Here is a 21,074-nt window from a genome sequence, read left to right on the forward strand (position 1 = left end):
GCACCTCTGCAGTCCTGACCTCAAGGCTGGAACACACAAAATCTAGGCTCTGGTGTGTGAGGGGAATGTAAGAAGTGTCTTTCTCCTTCTCAGTTGGGGTGAGGGTTGGGGTTTTCTTTGTTTTTGTGTTTTTGTTTCTCACTTGTGTGTAGGCCCTAACCCAAAAAAGATTCCCCAACCTTGGGCTAGAATAATATAGCTGACACTTTGTGCTGCATGCTGTCGCAGTGAGAATGGAAATGGTGCTTCGGGACCCTCTCTAGCACATTATGTGGCTTTTGTTATGCATTGTGTGACATCTGCCTCAGAGGGCTGACAATGGGACATTGCTTTCTGCTCCCAGCTAGTGGATTTTTCATATTGCTCAATGAAATCCAAAGAATCACTTTTAAAGGAGAAATGTGCCCAGTTATTTCATATTTCATGTGTCAGGTATGTTGCTGAAATGCATAGTCCAGGCATTTAGTTATTTTTCTTTTGAGAAATAAAACAGCACTGTAATTGCTGTGTTTTGCAATTCATCAGAGTTGCTTTCTGCAGCCATCTTTGAATGCCATTGGAAGCGCAGAAGAACAGTGGGCAAGAGGTAACAAGTTCCAATTAAATAGTTGTCTCCAGTTTACATTTGTGCACTGCAGGTAATTTATATAAAATACTGGCAGCTCTTGTGATGCTTTAGCTTGATGGGGAGGAAAAGGAGGTCAGTGTTCACCTGAAATATGCCTGTTATTAGCAGCACTTCTTAGCATCTCTGCAAGGCATAATTTAAAAACAATTTTTCTGAATTGCACCATCTGGAGGAAGAAAAATCAATAATGTATTTACATGAGGTTCAGTAGCTTCTGCTACTTTGATAGCTTCGGTCTATGTGGCATATATTGCTTAGCCGTTTACAGATTATGAATCCAGATAGCATGCGGTCTGGCATAGACACAGAAATCACAATCTTTATTTCAAGACAGATGCACAGGCAAGTGGATAATGCCATCAGCATGGGAGGAAAGGTAAATTTTCATCCCGTGGCTTCTTTATTATGACTAAAATATCTTGTACTAGAGGCAAGTCTTTTGACCAAGGGTGAAAAAGTGTTTTACTTAATGACTTAAGCCTCACAATAGCCACATGAAGTAGATGTTTCTTAGAATTTACCATGACCAAAAATGCTAGTGTCAAACACTTTTGTAACTGAGAGAAATACAGGACATACCTATATTGTAATGGATGGCACCTTATCACTATAAAAGTATGGTTCTGAGCACCCCAAACTAGTCTAGATTTGGATCCAAACATCACACCACAGTACACCTCTTGTTTTAAGGAGTCTGTCCTTTGCACAGAGGTTGTAGATGCCTTGAAGACTAAGTCACTGCTCCCTCTCAGTTATCTATGAGCTAGAGACAGTAATTCTACCCCAGTACTCAGAATCACAAATTAAACCTTTTGTACTTAAACTAAATGGTAAAAATATCAGTGGGCATATAACTCTTTATTGATAGGCAACATTGAGTTGCCATAGTGAGTATATTAATAATTGTGCCAGATTAAAAGAGCAATATAATCACAGTCATGCATCAGTGTTAATGATAAGGAAACATGTAAACCTAAATCTTGGCTGTAGCAAAGATAATGTGCAAAACTCAGCTTCTGAATACAGCTTTGCTCTTGTATGGGTATTGGAAGGTTCCCCACTTCCTCTCCCCTCCCCAGTTGCCTGTTATTCCAATGTCAAACAGCTAAAGCTCCCAGAAAAGAGCAAGAGTTACAATAAAGTGTCTTTACCTTTATCCCGTGTGACTGGGCAGGGGGAGGGGAGAGAGGAGGGAATGGAAGAGAATTTGACAGGTCTATAATAGAGAAAATTTTGGCTATAACAAGCAATCACAGCTTTGTGTTAAAAGGTTATCTGTGTCTCACATTGTACTGCTACATGAGTTAAGGGAGGAGGGAAAGCAATCGGTTTAGACGTTAAGTTTATGTGTTTAACTGGCTCTGACAGTCCTGGAGAAGATTAAATCACTTAGTGACACTTTTATGAAAGGCCTCCAGATGGCAGAAGTAATGCATTGTACCCTTTACCTACGTGTGTCCGCTGTAGCCATTTTCTCCCTCATTAGCAAGATATATTTCCCTTTCCCTTCCATAAGACCTGTAATAAGTTTTGAAACCAAAGCAAATCACAACCGTTCTTACTCCCGAAAAGCTTACATTGTATACAGTTCAAATCTGTTAGAGGGACCACTGACTCTCTCCACAACAAGTTTGCAATAATGAATGTCAGATTTTTAGTTCCCCCTTCTACTCCCAAAAAAGGCAGATGCTCAAATATGCTGTAAGGATTTGTGTTACAGGACCCTTTTTAGCTGTGAATTTATTTGGAAACCAGTTTACTGGGTAAAATTTTTACATTTTGGGCTATAACAATTTTTTTCTCCTTCTGTTAAACATGGGGTCCATTTTCTTGTCATGACAGGAATTGCTATTGTACAGCTTCTCTGAGAAGGGACATAGATCTCATCAGACACTGATTACACAGAACTCATTGGCACCTGCTTAGCTCATTTTTATACTGAGCTGAAGCTGCAACTGTTCAGCTCTGACTGCAGCTGGTTTCACTTTGGGAAAGCCTGTGAAATCGAGGGTTGCATTCCCCTCACAGCTAAGAAGGCAAGTGAAAGGTAAAATGGAAAGTCCCACCTGCTACTTAGATTGTCAAATAATCTTTCATAGGCAAACACATTAATCCGTTGTTGTTCAATAGATATTACTGAAAGAAGAATCTGGCTGAGAAAGGTTTTACCTAAACAGGTATCTGCTATAAATCATGTAAACCTGGTAAAACATATAAATACTAGAAGATTTATCTGGTGTTACTCAAGTCATTCAGGGCAGGGGGTTGTAGGTATGGGAATGCAGGAGTCAGGGCAGAGGGTTGGGAGGCTCAGTGCAGGGGGGGGTGCAGGAGTCAGGGCATAGAACTGTAAGCTGTGGGGGGGAGGAGTTGGGGTACAGGAGTCAGGGGAGGGCAACTCAGGACAGGGGGCTCAGGGCAGGGAGCTGGGAGGTCGGAGGGGGACGAACTGGAGCTGCCCATTGTAGTGAGGGTGGCACTGCTCCAATGGCAGCTCCTTCTGGAGGGGGGTGGGGTGGGCTGCACTATCCTAGTGACTCCTCCCAGGGAGGGGGTGGTCCAGGTCTGCACTGTCTAGGCTCCTCCAGCCAGTGGCCCCTTGCAGGGTGGGGCTGCCTCTTGCAGGCAGGGCTGCCTGACCCCCTCCCCCCACCTGGTGACCCCTTTTTGTGGGGCTATGCCCCGGGGCAAGGCTGCCCAGCGGCTCTTCATGAGGATGCGGGGATGGGGGGTAGGGCTCCTTCCCATCCAGCACTGTGGCCAAGGGTTTGGGGCCAGAGGGGCCATTTACCTGGGCCAGTGGCTGGCAATATGGAGAGCCTCAGCCCGAGCTGACATTCTCTTCCTGGTGCAGCTGCCCCCTTGTGGTTACTCTGCAGTATATCTGTACCTTGCACTCACTACCCCCAGTGGTGATTGTGGAGCATAACTGTCCCTTCTATCAGACTTCTCCCTTTCTGTGTTCTGGAAAACAATCAGATTCTAGACACATCCTACTTACCTGGCACAATCAAACCCTGGCTTTGCTTTAAGTTAGGCTAAGAGGAAGCTGCATAACCAATATGGTGGTCCTAGCTCTTATAATTTAGGAGGAGTTCTTGAACAGATTCACAGATGGATGGACAGACTCACTGGTATCACGCAGGCTTCATTAAATAGTTGTCACAAACGGTGTAACCAAAAAATGCTATTTCAATTCTTTCTCCAGTGCTTGAAGACACCTGACATGCACATTTCATATATGTTCATGAATCTTAAGTTATGCTCCCTTATAGTACTAAAACTGTTGATATCCTGAAGAATCAGTGTTTTATGTTGTTTATTTGAATTAACAGTGGGCCTAGAAGTCCCCATCACAGACCAAGTCCTCATTTTGTTGAGTGCTGTACAAAGACAGACAGCAAAGACAAGATAGTTCCCTTACCCCCAAAAGCTTGCAAAATCAGCAAAATGCACGTTGTTTGCCCCGTGCTTTTGGAAAAAGGGTCCTGGGTTCTTTAATGACCAAAAGTAGTAGGGTTTATTTTCATCTCTTCCAGAAGATGACTAATCCAGCAACATAATGCCACAAAACACTGTACATTAGCACAAGCCCAGAATCACCCACACTACGTCCTCCAGCACTTACAAGACTCCCTCCCCCGCAAATTAGTCCTTTAACCAGTCATTAAAAGGGCAACATTTTTGTTATTACTTGAATATTTGTAGTAGCTTGAGGTTCCACTTAGGATCAGAGTCCCATTGTGCTAGGTAATACACAAGTATATAATATAACATGAACCACCACAGCTGAGTTGCTACCCTTTGCATTCTATCTCACTTCCTTTTCTCTTTAGTCTTGGGTCTATCACTTTTCCCTTGGCATGAAGTAAAGCTAGGGTGTGAATCATGCTGTAAGCAAAACACAGTTGTTTTGGATAGGCCCAAATCAGGGAGAGGGTCCAGCCAAGTTTAAGAGATTTTTAAGGAGATGTTTTGGATTTGGATATAATTAAATATGAATTATTCTCAGTACACTCCCTTGCCAGAATCATTCTTTCACCTTCAATTCTTAATCTAAGTTAAATCCATAATAGTCTCTTCTTTCATTAATACCTTTTCACATTAGCATTTCAAGAACTTAACATTTGGGGTGACAGATGGGATGGCATAGAATTTGCCTCTGGGAAAGGGGCCATATTGCACAAACTCTACCCTTGTCTGCTGCAGAAATGATTAACTTTTAAAGATGATACCATTTGGTGTGTTTTATTAGTTGTTTACCCTATGAACGAATATCTTAACAGTCTTATCTTCCATGTAGCAACTCTGATCCTGAAGGAACCTAAAGCACCTAACAAGTAATAAATAATATACAGGCATGGCATCATACCCCTAAAATGCAGCTACTTCTGTGGCTAAACACAACCCATTCAACAGCAGCAACACTACTAAATAACATGAAGAACTTTTTTGTATCCAATTGAAATGTTACAGAGTAGCCTGCTATTGAGACTGTGGGAGATTTGACATTGATTTCAGTGGGGGAAGGGTTGGGCTCTTGTATAGCAAATGTTTATAACTGGCAGGAGGGAGCACAGACTGGTGAGTAAATAAGTCCTGAGCTCTAAGCCCTGCTCTACCAATCGCTTGCTGTGTGGCCTTGGGAAAATCACTTAATCTCTCTGTTTCCCCCAGCGATAAAAACAGGGATCATTATTTATCTGATTCCAAAGGATGGTAGGAGGATTAATTATATCATATGTGTACAGTGTCCTGAACATGTAAAGTGCTACATAAGTGGCATTTTGCAGTGCCACAGGCAAATGTTGCCAGAGAACTATCTTTGCCTATCATATTGATAGGAAGAAGAAGAAGAAACAGTAGTCACTTAGTCAAATGAGACCGAGAGCAGCATCTGTTTCTGGGAGATATGAGTAGCACTGCTGATTTGACAGCAATGGAGTGCACTTGTGCATTATTTTTACTTGAGAAATCAGGAGACTGAACAGCGTGGTTTTCTGATTTTATTGATAGATAGCTTCCTGACAGCATGTTGTCTAGTGCCTTTGTCAGCCAGAGCAGGCTGGAGGATTTGTAGAAGATGATTTGAAATGCCTTTCTAGATGTCACCGAAATATCACTTTTGTTCTGTTGTGTGGGATTTTGGTTTTAGTGGAACTGTAGATAAACCAAAGGTGAACAAAAGAAGGATTTGAAAAGGCCCAAATCCAGCTTTACCTTTTGCTGGCTCCCAACATGTTTTTTTAAACAGATAACCTGCAAAAATCAGCTATGAATATGAAATATACAACTATAATTGTGCTTTTAAAGAGTGAGTTTCTAAGCTGCTAACTCAATAGCAAATATCCATCTGAGAAGAAAACCAGACTGAACAAAAGTTGAGTGTAGCTAAGCTAACACACTTTTATGGAGGTTATTGTACTTATCCATATTTGAATTTAATTCGTACACATGCATTAAATCTATTTATTTAATTTGTTTTGCTAACTCACAAAGTAGCTGGGAGAAAAATTGCTTTCTCTCCTAAGAAGAGGTTAATTTTATTTTATTCTTTCTTTTGCTAAGTTTTGTAATAATTATTAACAAAATATTTGCGCTCTCCCTTTCTGACGTGTATTTAGGAGAGTAACTCTATTGATTACAGTGGAGTTGTGCTTGCATACGTCTTGATGAAACTGGCCTTCCATGTTGCAAACTCTTTCCAAAACAGTCTCTAATGTCCCCATTAACCTCAGTTGACGCCACTACTTCAAAATTTAACAAGCATCGAACTCTAATCTTAGCTACTCTTGACTTTACACTTGTATCTATCATTTTCAGTGCAGTTACTTCATACTTACCCTACAGTAAGTGAGACATGCCTCCAGGAAGGTCTTAACTAGTTTGTAATTCCACATATAAACTAAGCACAAGGGCAATCACAAGCTTGTAGCCTCCACTTAAGCCAGGCGTAATGCAGCTTTTCTTTTTCCACAGTTCTCTCTGTACCAGGAGAGGTGTCTGAAGACTGCCTTCTTATTAGACTCTTAGAAGGCCTAGGATTGCACTACTAAAATGAATAGATTCTAGAACTCTATTTTGAGTGGAATGAGGAGTACAGCTAGTTTGGATTAGGAAACCTAATCCGAACTAGCTAGTTCGTGTCGCGTGTAGCCGCGCGGCACGGGGTTCGAACTAGCCGGCATTTAAAAATGGCACCGGCCGGCTTTATGCAAATGAAGCCCAGGAAATTCAAATCCCAGGCTTCATTTGCAATTGCGGATGACTACATTACCCCCGCTAGTTCGAACTAGCGGGGTAGTGTAGACATACCCTAAGAAATTTATTATTTCCAATCCCTGGTGTTCAAAAACCATAAAACAGCCTCAAATAAGAGGTTGGTTTAAAAACCAGGATATCTTACTCTGGGATGAAAGTAACTTAAATTTCTTACAGCTACTGTCCTATCACAACCTCCCCACCCCTTCGAGGAACCTGGGGGATAGGGTGGCGATACAACAGTACCTGTAAGAAATTTAAGTGTGGGGTGGAGTGCGGGGGACTCTGGGCAGAGGGGTGGGGTGTGTGGAGGGTACAGGAGTTAGGTTAGGGGGCTGGGGATGTAGGAGACAGGATTGGAGTGTGGGGGGTTCAGAGTTGGGATGTAGGAAAGTCTCAGAGGAAGGGGTTAGGAGGTTCAGAGCATAGGATGTGGGGGAGCAGGATTCAGTACAGGGGGCTGAGGGCTGGGGTTAAGAAGTGTAGGGGTGACTGTGCGGGGCCAAGGGGTCCATTTCAGGGGGTGGGGGAGTGACAGCTGCCCTTACCTGGTTGCTGTGTGTTCATGGTGATGCTTACTGGGTAACTGGTTACTTGTTCACATCCCTATTTCAGACTGACCTTTCCTGCAGGAGCACATCCTCTCACCTTCTCTCTCGGTCACACTGGGGGACAGAGCCATGACTAGGTAAGCAAAGAATGACAAGAGCCTGTGACTAGGCTGAGGTACCATTCAGCGTAAATCAAATGTACTTCCCTTGAAGCCAATGGAGCTTCATCTCTATAAATGAGAGTATAAGCAAGGTCCTGCTGTTTTCTTTTGATTAAAGTCAGAGTCACTGAGAAAACATTCCTATTTATATCAGCTAATATAAAGGGCAACGAGAACTTCACCTAGGAGTTGTATAATCCTAGAATGTATCTGCCTACTCTGGTGTGTGTGTATCTTCTTGGAAGCATCTGGCACTGACCACTGCTGGAGACAGGATACTGGACTAGATGGCCATAATGTCTAATTCAGTATTGTGATTCCTATGTCTGTGTGCCCATGACTGTCCTTTTCACCCTAATTTCCTCCAAGCCCTCTTATTTGAATGCCACCTCTAACTCCATTGTGCTATCCCTGTCATTCACTGTCTTAAACAGCATAAGTTCCAAATGATTCCGTTCTCAATTTGGAAGCAAAGTGTAATCATTAACCTGTGCCATACAGAGATGATTTATCTTTTAGAAGAGCTAAGATTTTTAGACCATCAATTTTTATTCTGGCCAGGACAAGGAGCAAATTCCAGGTAGATCCAGGAAAACAAATGTAAAATCTTTCTCCCACTATCTCATCTTTAAATCCTCTTGCACTTGTTGCAGCTTTACAATGTAATGAACTCATTGTCTTGTTCTTTTTAGAAAGAATTGCAATCACTTTGAAATGATTACATATTTTTTCTTTATTGGAAGATTATAATGCTTTTTAATATCACTTTAATTGAGGACCCAGATCGTGATTTAAATAATGATTATCCCATCTTCATATTTTCCATTTTCCTCACATAAAATCCTCCATTAATGACAGAAGATCAGATCTCATCCTATAAGAAGAGGGTTTATCAAAGAGAGGCTGTGGTTTGGGGGTATCACAATCTGCAGCAGGTGATTATTCAAAATTCTATTAAGCATGCAATTTCAGGGCATGCTTCACACTCCCAAGCAAAGAATAAGCACTAGAGAAGAAAATCTTTTGTATCATGCACAGAAAAAGGTCCCTGAGAGAATTACCCTATATGCTTAGTGTTATCTATGCTGATCAGCTGATTGAATTTCATTGGTTATGTCTACATTGCTCTGATAATTCCTGGCAAGATACAGAAAGTGATTTCCTTTTGACCAGTTCTTTGTGAGGGGTTTTATTTCAAATAAACATTTTTAATTTGTTCAAGTAATCTTTGAAAAAAATCTTTAAGTTTAGGATGGGTTACGATGCTAGTGATTCCACAGATCCTCCTTAAAATACCCCCCCCCCTTTTATGCGAATTGATAATGAAATACAGGCCATTTTCTAAATGTATATACATTTCTTCCAAAAATGAATTTTCTCATTGACCATGAAGTCCTTGGAACTTCATGTGGAAATGGGACTCCATCCCCATCTATGATGGGTTAGGATTTGGACCTGTGACGGAGTGTATCAACCTCATATTGGGCCCAAAGGCATTAACCTAGCTAAGCTGCCTGAGGAGACCACACCTCCACAGCCCTGCTGGGCATGCTCCAACTGACGATTGGCTATAAAGGCCTCTGGAACGGCTTAGTCAGGACTAACTGCCACCAGGGAAGGAGGTGCTGCACAAGCTCCAGGAGAGGAAGCACAGGTGGGCCAAACAGCAGTAGTCAGGCCGAGAGGGACTGCAGTAGAAGCCTCTGGATCAGAGAGAGAAGATGGAGAGGCGTTCCTACAGGATACGGGTAGGAAGTAGCTCGGGGGGGAGAATTGTTCCCCGAGAGCTCAGCATGTTGCAATGAGATTCCCCGCTGAACTGGCAGTGGACCGCTCCACTGCTGACAGGGCACTGGGCTGGGATCCAGTGGAGAGAGAGGGCCCAGGTCTCCCTACCCCCACACAAGGGGGAGTTTTGTCTATTGTCTATTGACTCTAAGGCTGCTGGGCCGTACTGTATCTAGACCAGTGGTCCCTAATGTGGTGCCCGTGGGCACCATGGCACCCGCCGGGGCATTTATGTGCACCCGCCTAGTGACCAGGGCCGGCTGGAGCCATTCTTGCACGCCGAGCCCCGGGCGCCCGGTGCATGTTCAGTGCCACCCCAGGCATGCGGCACATGCGTGACCCCGCCCCCGGGTGCCTGGCAGCCCCAAAAGGTTAGGAACCACTGATCACTGGGCCATACTACCCTGAACATAGGGGGACTGCATATTGACTCTGTGGCCACTGGACTGAACTGTGTATAAACTCTGGGGCCACTGGGTCATACTACCCTGAAGAGGCAGATGGGGGGGGGGGAAGGAGCATTTTGTCTCTGTAGTAACTAGGTCATACTGTCCTGAATGCAGGCTGCAGTACATAGATTCTGTTAGACCACTCTATTCCAAGAGGGAGTTTGGGGAGCCTCCAAGGGCCTATCACTGTCTTCAATGGTGGATGGGAAGGCACCCCTCAATAGGACCCTACGCTCTATATCACAGGGGTTTCTTATACTTGTGGCACATGGGAGTTGGCCTTTTTCATGTAGCAATTACTAACTTTTGATAGTAACACTGCATTATTATTTTTGCAGCAGCCAAACATTTGAAGGCATTTTAAAGAACAAGTTAAAGGACAGGATTGCTGTCCTGAAGCACTTACAGTCTAAGGCCCAGTTGTGAAAAACAATGTACATGAAGAGTTTAATGAATTTTAGTGGGAGCTCAGCATGGTGCAGGACTCTGTTCAATGGGTCATTGTTTCGGGAAGAGGGACTGCTTTGGTATGCAGTTCAAGGAGTGATGATAGCTACCAGACTATGAGGAGAAAAAAGCCAGGGAGATATTAAGTTGCAGTACTAAGATAATGTGGTAGCCTCTTAATAGTAATGGTGAGTAAACTGAAAGGGTTAAAACTGATGGGCTCAGTTGTAACATGCCTTCCAGGAGATCAAAGGGCTATGAGCACCTTCTTATTTCCCTGCCTTTCCTCATTGCTTGGTGGGTGCTAGGGAAGAGTAGTTGCTGCTAAGTTTCTATAGGTACAGGTAAGCAGGTGGTGGCTGGATCATTGACTGCTCCCTGTGTGCCTGCAAACATAGCTGAGCCAACGTGGAGGGTGAAGTAAGTGGCATCATTTAAAGAATTCATGCAGTTTATTCCCTTTCTCGACTCCTGCCCCAAAAAAGGTGGAATCAGGACCTGAATTGTGAGAGTGCTCTGCTCTAGAAGTAATGCAGCTGCATGCAGCCTCTTACTCTGCTTGAATTTGCAAGGTGTCAATCAATCCAACTCCAAATAAATAGCAGGCTAAGAATCAAGTCACATTTGTTCTTCATTTTTCCCCTTTTGTTAGATCCATCATTGGGGGAGGGTGTTTGAAAGAAACGTCCCTTCTGTTTGAAAAAGTATTTTGTGCCCCCTGTGCTTTCGGCTGCTGTGACACAGTTATTTCCAGAGCTATGCAGACATTAATCTGTGATACTGGTGCACAAAGATGTGTTGGCTTGCAAAGACATTCAGAAGATGATGATGTTGCTAAATCAAAATAGCCATGCCAATTTCGACTTCGTTTGAACATAGAGAGAAAACATCTGTTCCTAATGGAAAAAAGCCAAAATCAGTCTGGGGATGGAGAATTATGACATTTTTAAGCCTCTTAACTGGGCGCAAAACAGTAATTAGAAAAAATTCTACACAGATATACCCTGTGGTTTTTCTTTTTATGTCCCCATCTGCTTCCATGTTCTGATCTTTCCTTTTATCCTCTTCCTGCATTCTCACTCCATGAGTTTGTCCCTTCTGTCTTCGTTACTACCACTTCATCAACTCTGGTACCAGTCTAGCCACCACAATGATTTCCTAAAATTAAAAAAAAAAGCTTAGAACCTCCCTTCCACTCTGTCTGCAACCACAAGAGCACATGCTATTCTCAACTGCTTATGACTTCCTTGACTGCGGTTCCCACCTACTCTCACACCTTCTGATTCGAATGTTTTTACAAAGTACGCTACTACTACAGCTGTAATGCTTCATGAATAATGTGTTTGTATAATGGAACTGTAGTGAATAGAAACTATATAGCAATTACTTACTGTGTTTTCTGCATCTTAGTATTGACTGTGGAGACTTTCACCTTTGTGCTCATTATCTTTATAAAACCTTTCCAGGATAATGTACCTGGTGCAACTGGAGCAGTGGTATGCCACTGTATGTATATGGTTATTTGTGTAGTAATATGGCTTGGACTTTTGTTCATAGCAATTAAGGTATGCACAGGTTCTAGTAATTGAGTTTACATTTCTTCTGGCCATGCTGTGATAAATAAGGGTGCATCTACACAATGGTGCTAACTGGAAGTAAGCTACACAATTTGAGCTATGCAAATGGTGTAGCTTATTACGAGCTTTTTGAGATAGTCTATTTCAAAATTCAGTGTTGTCCACACAGTGCCAAATTTCAAAATAGGCTACTATTCTGACAAGTCCCTTAATCCTCATGGAACGAGGTTTATGGGATGTTGGAATAGCAAGCCTGCTATTTCGATTGCATTTTGAAATAACGGGCGTGCTGTTTAGATGTGGAAAACACCATTTTGGGATACTGGATATGTCCTGAAATAGCGCTGCTGTCTAGAAGTACCCTAACTCTGCTTTGGATCACTTTGATTGGAGGAGGTAGGGAGAAGTGAAAAAATACCACAGACAGAATTTTTACTGATGAATTGGGCAGCTTAAAAAAAGTTTCATCACACTGGCAGCATTTCTGAATCTTTTACCACATGCACATTCAAGATAGGAAGGATGCTGAAGAGCATGCATAATAAGACGCCACTCCCATGCAATGTGCAAGTATTTATTCTAATTTAAATAACATATCATGCAGTAGTGTAGAGCTCTTATTTGGGTGGAGGGCAGAGTGGTAAGTGATGATGCATATTTATTTGCAAATTGTCATAATCACTGGAGATCTTAAGACGGTCTAGATACTACTCATGGCCATGTACAGCATGATACTGCATTGGTGGTGTTTCTCTGCAGTGGATGGATTCTCCTCTCACTCCTTCTTACATGAGCAAAACTCTTTTACTTGGGTTTTAGGTTTTCAGTGTTGAATCCATAGAAAGAAAAAGACAATGTGTGCCAATTTACTCTGAAAGGAAGAAACTTCTACTTCCCAGAGCTAGTATCTTGGCTGAGTGCTGGGCTCATTCAGGCTCTTTCTTGATGGGCAAAAAAGCATGTTAGTTCAAGCCAGCTATCTTAACATGACTGAAAAGCCTTCTCAAAGCACAGACTAACATGTCTGAATCTGTGCTAGGTAGGGTCCTCCCTAGACCATAAGACAACCAGCCAATTCTGTTTGTGTTAGTTGTGGGTTTTTCAGATATGTTAAGTGAGCTAGACAGAGCTTTCATGATGGAGTTTTGTCTTTTTGTTCTTCAGGACAGAGCCCATGGGGATAAAGAGTATGAAGAAGACTTTTTCCACAGAAGCTATTCTTATCTGCTGGCTGGTGAATGTTTCAACCCCCAGTGCCATAGATGACTAAATTGTTCTGTATCATATGTCTATGTTTCTGAAATAATTTCATTGCATTGTCTTGAAAGTAGTCCTAAAATGCTTTCCTTGGGTGTCAGCTGGGAATATTTGACAGACATTACCTTCTAGAGGATCAGCAGACCAGAAAGGCTATCATGTTTTGTGTTACCAAAATAGCAAGGTCAAATAGAAGGCCATGATGCTACAGTTCACTGCACATGGGTCTACTAATGTACCTGTGCAGCACTCTGCTCAAGCTAATGAGGCACAGGAACAGAGGCAGCAGTGTGACTGTGCAGTGACAGGTAGGATTCAGGGTTAAGTAAGCACCCTCTGGGTAGTTTCCTACTCAACAACCTTGGCTAGCCAGCCATATTATACTCTCTTTCAGGATGATGAAATGGTAGGAATAAACTCTGGAATTTGAATTCATGGTGCCCTAATATAAGATATAAGAGGGAAAATAGACCTTTTAACAATGTCAATAAATACTTAGTCCCTGTACTAGAACTTGGATTTATGGGCACCAGTTATGGGCTCTGTGTTGATTCTATGCTTGCAAGTTAAGTCTAGATTTTCAACTTCTTAGCACTAACTGGGACTCCCATATGCAGATACTAAATACTTTTTGAACAACATGAGCATTGGATCTCTGTCACTGGTATAATCCTGGAATGACACTCTTAATTTCAAGTGGAGTTAGTCAGAATTCATACAAAGGCAGCATATGGCCTGTGGAGTTTACCCTTGAAATGTACTTATAAATTCCCGATAACAAGGCAAATTAAAATTGTATCAGTTTGCAGCTTTCTGGAAAATAACTGACCTTTAATGGCATTTGAATGTGCATTGTGGCAATATATCTCATTTTGTCTGAAGTACAACAAAGCCATTTATTTCAAGCCAAATCTCATTTTTCCTTTAAAAAAGTAGAACCCATTTTCCTCTTTGCTTAAGCTTAACCCTCTCTAGAGTCCCAAAGTATTAAGTAGCATGTTGATCCTCTACTTGTCTGTTGGTACTAGACCTAAGCTGGAGATACAGTCAGACCTTCTCAAAAGTGGCTTCTAACTCTGGGCGAGTTTTTCCTGTCCAGCCTGATTTATTTTGGCTTTGTCTACACTGCAGGGTTTTTGCACAAGAAGCCTTTTGCGGAAGAGATCTTCTGCAAAAACTTCTTGCGAAAAAGCACGGCCACACCTCAAAAGCACATCGCAAAAGCAATGTGCTTTTGCGCAAGAGAGCATCCACACTGCATGAACGCTTTTGTGTAAGAAAGCTCTGATTTCCATTAACAGAATGGCCATCAGAGCATCTGTGTTTTTTCTGTGCTCTTTTTGCAAAAGAAACCCCTGTAGTGTACACACACAGGAGCGGCCCAAGGCCAGCTGTGGCAGCTGGCACACCGGGCGGAAGGCGCATTCGACGCCCCTGCCTGGGCTATGTCTAGACTGCAGGCTTCTTTCGAAAGAGGCTCTTTCGAAAGCATCTTTCGAAAGAGCCTCTTTCGAAAGATCGCGTCTAGACTGCAGGCGGATCTTTCGAAAGAGAAATCCGCTTTTTTGAAAGAGAGCACCCAGCGAGTCTGGATGCTCTCTTTCGAGGAAGCCCTATTTACATTGAAGAACGCCTTCTTTCGAAAGAGGAACTTTCGAAAGAAGGCGTTCTTCCTCGTGAAACGAGGTTTACCGCCATCGAAAGAAAAGCCGCGTTCTTTCGAAATTATTTCGAAAGAACGCGGCTTGAGTCTGGACGCAGGGGAAGTTTTTTCAGGAAAAGGCTACTTTTCCCGAAAAAACCCCTGAGTCTGGACACAGCCCTGCGCGGCCGTCAATAGCCATGACGTAATCACCGGGCACCCCGTGACGTCATCATTGGGCGCCCAGGCCAGCGGCGCCATAGGTGACCACCTAGTCTGCCTAGGCTCATGGGCCACCCCTGTGTCCACACCTGCCTTTTTGCGCAAGAGCTGTAGCGCAAAAAGGAGTTGTTTCTCGTGGGGAGAGGAATAACTCTACTGGCAAAAGCCCTCTGTCCTGTTGATTTACTTTTTTTGTGTGTGCGCGCAAGAACACACTTGAGCTGTGGATACTCCGTAGTATAGACATAGCCTTTCAGAGCATGCTGAATACCCACAAACCGAGCAGAAGTCAATGGCAGCTTTGGGTGCTGAGGCATTAAGGGGAACTTTTTCAAAAATGCATAAGTAACTTAGAGGTTGAAGTTCTATTTTCAAAAGTGACTCATTCCCACAAAGGAACATAGGTGCCTAACTGCCACTTTAGGTGCCTGAATAAATCCAAAATGGGTAGCCTCAAAAATCCTGCTCACTTGCAGCCTAACCATGTAGGTACCTAAATCCCTCACTTAGGGTATGTCTAGACAGCAGTGCTATTTCAGGATACATCCAGTATCCGAAATAGCGTTTCCTGCATCTTAACAGCACACCCATTATTTCGAAATGCAATCGAAATAATGGGCTTGCTATGTCCCGGTAATCCATGTTCCACAGGGATTAAGGGACTTGTTGGAATAGCAGTCTATTTCGAAATTCATTGTTGAGTAGACCACTCTGAATTTTTAAATAGACTATCTTGAAATATGCTCGAAATAAGCTTTGAAATTTGCGTAGCTCAAATTGTGTAGCTTATTTCAAGCTAGTGCTGCTGTGTGGATGAACCCTGTGCTATGTTTCACCTGGTGCCTAAATGTCTGCCTCTGGGCATGTACACAACTACCTAACTCCTGACACTTTGGCACCTATGCCCAAGCAGCATCCTAAAACTACTCAGTGTCACTAGTCTCTTGCCCACGTGGCCTGACCTGGTTGGTGTGCTCTGAGCATGGGTACTACAGTAAAACTCCAATAGTCCGGCACTCCTGATAGTCCGGCATCAAAATGGCAAGAGCCTAGTGAGTGAGCTTCGGCAAAAAATGAGTCACAAGGTAACAGCGGCAGCAGCTGAACTGAGCAAAAAGGGTAAAAAAGGCTTAAACTAAAACATTACAGTATACTGTATACGGTATGTACAATAAAAAGGGTTAAGAACACTTTGTGTACAGTATATAATGTATACACTGTATATATATAACCAGTTTATAGTACCTCCTGATAGTCCGGCATATTTGATAATCCGGCACCACCTAGGTCCCATAGGTTCCGGATTATCGGAAGTCTACTGTAGTTCAAATCCACACAAAATGATGGTGCCCTTTGGCCAACAGTCTAATGGTTAGAGCACTCTCCACGGTCAAATCTCTACTCTGCCTGGCATGGAGCAGGGATTTGTACCTATGGCTCCCAACTCTCAGGTGAGTGCTCTAACCACTGGCTATGGGATAGGGTTTCTCTGCTAAAGCAGTTCCATTTTGCATGACTGAGGGTATGTCTACACTACCCCGCTAGTTCGAACTAGCGGGGGTAATGTAGTCATCCACAATTGCAAATGAAGCCCGGGATTTGAATTTCCCTGGCTTCATTTGCATAAAGCCGGCCGGCGCCATTTTTAAATGCCGGCTAGTTCGAACCCCGAGGAATGAGGAGTACAGCTAGTTCGGATTAGGAAGCCTAATCTGAACTAGCTACTCCGTGCCGCGTGTAGCCGCGCGGCACGGGGTTCGAACTAGCCGGCATTTAAAAATGGTGCCGGCGGCTTTATGCAAATGAAGCTCGGGAAATTCAAATCCCGGGCTTCATTTGCAATTGCGGATGACTACATTACCCCCGCTAGTTCGAACTAGCGGGGTAGTGTAGACATACCCAAAATGAATAGTCACTGGGACAGAAACTGTGTGAGAATGACTCTACAGCCCAGAGATTAGACCTCTTAGCACCAGCTCCAGAGAGGCCCAGGCTACTCCCAGCTTTTGAGGCCGGTAGCCATAATAAAAATAAAAAATGATGAGAGATGAAAACAAAATAAGGCACCAGAATGAGACATAATTTGAATGTTTTTATTTAACAAAAGCTTTTCTAAGTCAAAGTATCTAAATTTGACCTTGAGGCCCAGGCCAAATGCACCCTCTTCTCTCCCTCCCTGCCCCCCAGTTGGCCCTGCTCAGCCCTTCATAGGGAAGGGGTTGACAATATGGTGGCGGTTTGCCAGGGTTAGCTCATGAAGGGCCCCCACAGTTATATTTACCTTCCCGGCCATGGGTACCAGCAATCTCAGCCCCCATTGCCTGCAGATGGCTGTTCTTGGCCCGTGGGAGTTGTGGGAAGTGGCACGGAATTGGAGAGCGCTTCCTGCAGCTCCCAGGAACAGTGATTTGTGGAGGAGCTGTCATTGCCAGTACTTGCAGCTGTGAAGGTAAGCTCCTACCAGGAACTAACCCTGATGGACCAGATCAGGTTTGTGGGCTGGTATTTGCCCAACCCTGGTCTAGGACAATCCAAGTACAGGTCCCTGTTCTAATGAATATCTGAGTATTTTATGCATAGTGGAACAGCATCAACAAGAGAGTCTGAGAAAAGTCTTAGAGAACTTTAGAAACCAGTGATTGGGGCACTTCTCTGAAAGAGGGGGGACCTGGGTTCAAATCCTTGTCTACATCAGGTAAAGGAAGGATTTGAGCCTGGGTCTTTGATGGATGGGCTGAGTGCTCTAGCCACTGGGCTAAAAGCTATAAGGTAGATAGTGCCTGCTTTTTGGCAAGAAAAGTCTTAGTTGCCTAAAACTTTAGAATAGGGTTCATAGCTGTGAATCCTGTGAGCAGAGGGAGGTACCACCCTCAAACCTGGATTTAGGTGCTTTAAATCCCTTTGTGGAGTAGGGCTGATGATGAGCAACCTCCATGAAGCGATGTTGGCGAGAGAAGCTCTCTTGCTGACATAGGACTGTGCACATGGGCACATCTGTCAGTGTAAATGTTACTGGGGGATGCGGCCTCACCAAAGCCGAATAAAGGGGAATGATGACATCTCTGGATCTGCTGGCAATGCTCCTCTTAATGCACCCTAATATGCCACTAGCCTTCTTGGCTACAAGGGCACACTGTTGACTCATATCTAGCTTCTCATCCACTGTAACCCCCAGGTCCTTTTCTGCAGAACTACTACTGGTTGGTCCCCAGCTTGTAACTATGCTTGGGATTCTTCCATCCCAAGTGCAGGACTCTACACTTGTCCTTGTTGAACCTCATCAGATTTCTTGTGGCCCAATCCTCCAATTTGTCTAAGTCATTCTGTACCCTATCTCTGCCCTTAAGCGTATCTACCTCTCCCCCCAGCTTAGTGTCATCCGCAAACTTGCTGAGGGTGCAATCAATCCCCTCATCCAGATCATTAATAAAGATATTGAACAAAACCGGTCCTAGAACTGAACCTTGGGGCACTCCACTAGAAACTGACCGCCATCCTGACATCGAGCCATTGATCACTACCCGCTGGGCCCGGCCTTCTAGCCATCTTTCTATCCATCTTACCATCCATTTATCCAATCCACAATCCCTTAACTTGCTGGCAAGAATATTGTGGGAGACCGTATCAAAAGCCTTGCTAAAGTCAAGGTATATAACATCCACTAACTTCCCCATGTCCACTGAGCCAGTTACCTCATCATAGAAGCTAATCAGATTGGTCAGGCATGACTTGCCCTTTGTGAATCCATGCTGACTATTCCTAATCACTTTCCTCTCATCCAAGTGCCTCAATATGGATTCCTTAAGAATCCTTTCCATGATTTTTCCAGGAACCGAGGTAAGACTGACCGGCCTATAGTTCCCAGGATCATCCTTCTTCCCTTTTTTGAAGATGGGCACTACATTTGTCTTTTTCCAGTCATCCGGGATTTCTCCCGATCTCCACGACTTTTCAAAGATAATAGCCAAAGGCTCCACAATGACATTTGCAATCTCCCTCAGTACCCTCGGATGCACTAAGTCCGGACCCATGGATTTATGTACGTTTAGCTTTTCTAAATAGTTCCTAACCTGTTCTTTACCCACCACGGGCTGTCCATCTTCATCCCATCTTGCGTCACTTGGCGCAGAAGTCCAGGAGCTGACCTTGTCCGTGAATACAGAGGCAAAGAAAGCATTGAGTACTTCAGCTTTCCCCACATCATCTGTCACTGTTACCTCCTTCATCCATTAGTGGCCGCACATCCTCTCTGATCACCTTCTTCTTGTTAACATGCCTGTAGAAACCTTCTTGTTATCCTTCACATCCTTAGCCAGTCGCAATTCCATTTGCGCTTTCGCCTTCCTGATAACCTCCTGGCATTCTCGAGCTATACCTTTAAACTCCTCCCTGGTCATTTGTCCAAGTTTCCAATCTTTGTAAGCTTCCTTTTTGTGCTTAAGTTCACCAAGGATTTCCCCTGTAAGCCAATCTGGTCTCCTACCATGTTTGCCTCTCTTGTTACGCGTCGGGATGGTTTCTTTCTGTGCCTTCAATAAGGCTTCTTTAAAATACTGCCAGCTGTCCTGGACTCCTTTCCCCTTCATGTTAACATCCCAGGGGATTCTGCCCATCAGCTCTCGGAGGGAGTCAAAATCTGCTTTTTTGAAGTCCAAGGTGTGTATTTTACTACTCTCTTTTCTTCCTTTGGTCAGGATCCTGAAATCTACCATCTCATGATCACTGCTTCCCAGGTTGTCACCCACCTCCACTTCCCCTATTAGTTCCTCCCTGTTTGTGAGCAGAAGGTCAAGCTGCGCACGGACCCTGGTTGGATCCTTCAGCACCTGTGTCAAGAAGTTATCCACAACATTCTCCAAAAACTTCCTGGATTGCCTGTGTACTGCCGTATAGGTTTCCCAGCAGATGTCAGGGTGATTAAAGTCCCCTACGAGAACCAGGGCCTGCAATCTGGAAGCTTCGCTCAGTTGTCCGAAGAAAGCCTCATCTACCTCATCCACCTGATTCGGTGGCCTGTAGCAAACACCAACCACAACATCAATGCTGTTGTTTGCTCCTTTAAACTTAACCCATAGACTCTCAACAGGTTTTTCTCCCTCTTTATACTGGAGTTCAGAGCAATCGTAATGCTCTCTTACATATAGTGCAACTCCTCCTCCATTTCTCCCCTGCCTGTTGTTCCTGAACAGTCTATACCCTTCCATGACAGCGCTCCAGTCATGTGAGTCATCCCACCAAGTCTCTGTTATCCCAATTAAATCAAAGTTCTTGGTCTGGCCCAGGGCCTCCAGTTCTTCCTGTTTGTTGCCCAGGCTTCTCGCATTAGTGTACAAACACTTCAGGTAACCAGTTGATCGTCCTATCTTCTCCATTCGAAACATAGGTCCTCCTTACTTGCCCCTTCCTCTCTGCATTTCTTCCCAGTATCCGACTTTCCCACTCCCCTCAGGGTTTTGGTCACCGTCCCCCGACGAACCTAGTTTAAAGCCCTTCTCACTAGGTTTGCAAGCCTGCCAGCGAAGATGCTCCTTCCTCTCTTTGTTAGGTGGATCCCATCTCTTCCTAACAATCCTTGCGCCTGGAACAGAGTCCCATGGTCGAAGAAACCAAAGCCCTCTCTGCGACACCATCTGTGCAACCACGCATTTACGTCCTCAATTCGATGATTCCTGCCCAGTCCTTTCCCTTCAACAGGGAGGATGGAGGAGAATACCACTTGCGCTCCAAATTCTTGGATCCTTCTTCCTAGTACTACATAATCCGCAGTAACACGCTCAAGATCATTCTTGGCCGTATCATTAGTTCCCACGTGGAGAAGTAAGAAGGGGTAGCGATCCGAAGGTTTGATCAGCTTGGTAAGCCTCTCAGTGACATCCTGAATGCGAGCTTCCGGTAAGCAGCACACCTCTCGAGATTCCAGGTCCGGACGGCAGAGGGATGGCTCAGTCCCTCTTAGGAGGGAGTCCCCGACCACCACCACCCGTCGTTTCCTTTTGGGCGTGGTGGCCGTGGAACCCCCATCCGTAGGACTACACATCCCATGCCTTCCAGTAGATGGTGTTCCCTTCTGGTTTCTTCCTTGTGAGGTCCC

The 21,074-nt window shown here is 44.1% G+C and overlaps 1 long non-coding RNA gene across 1 annotated transcript in view; it reads left to right on the plus strand.

Moving 5' to 3' along the window:
• The window catches only part of LOC142818723 (uncharacterized), a 35,935-nt gene that overhangs the window by 11,727 nt on the left and 3,134 nt on the right, over nt 1–21,074 (plus strand). The window contains exons 4-6 of the long non-coding RNA XR_012896337.1: nt 526–586; nt 2,471–2,675; nt 7,505–7,577. This is a non-coding gene — a long non-coding RNA (uncharacterized LOC142818723). The remainder of the gene's footprint in view (nt 1–525; nt 587–2,470; nt 2,676–7,504; nt 7,578–21,074) is intronic.

Source organism: Pelodiscus sinensis, chromosome 17 (genome assembly GCF_049634645.1).
Source record: "Pelodiscus sinensis isolate JC-2024 chromosome 17, ASM4963464v1, whole genome shotgun sequence".
In the NCBI taxonomy this organism is placed as follows: Eukaryota; Metazoa; Chordata; order Testudines; family Trionychidae; genus Pelodiscus; species Pelodiscus sinensis.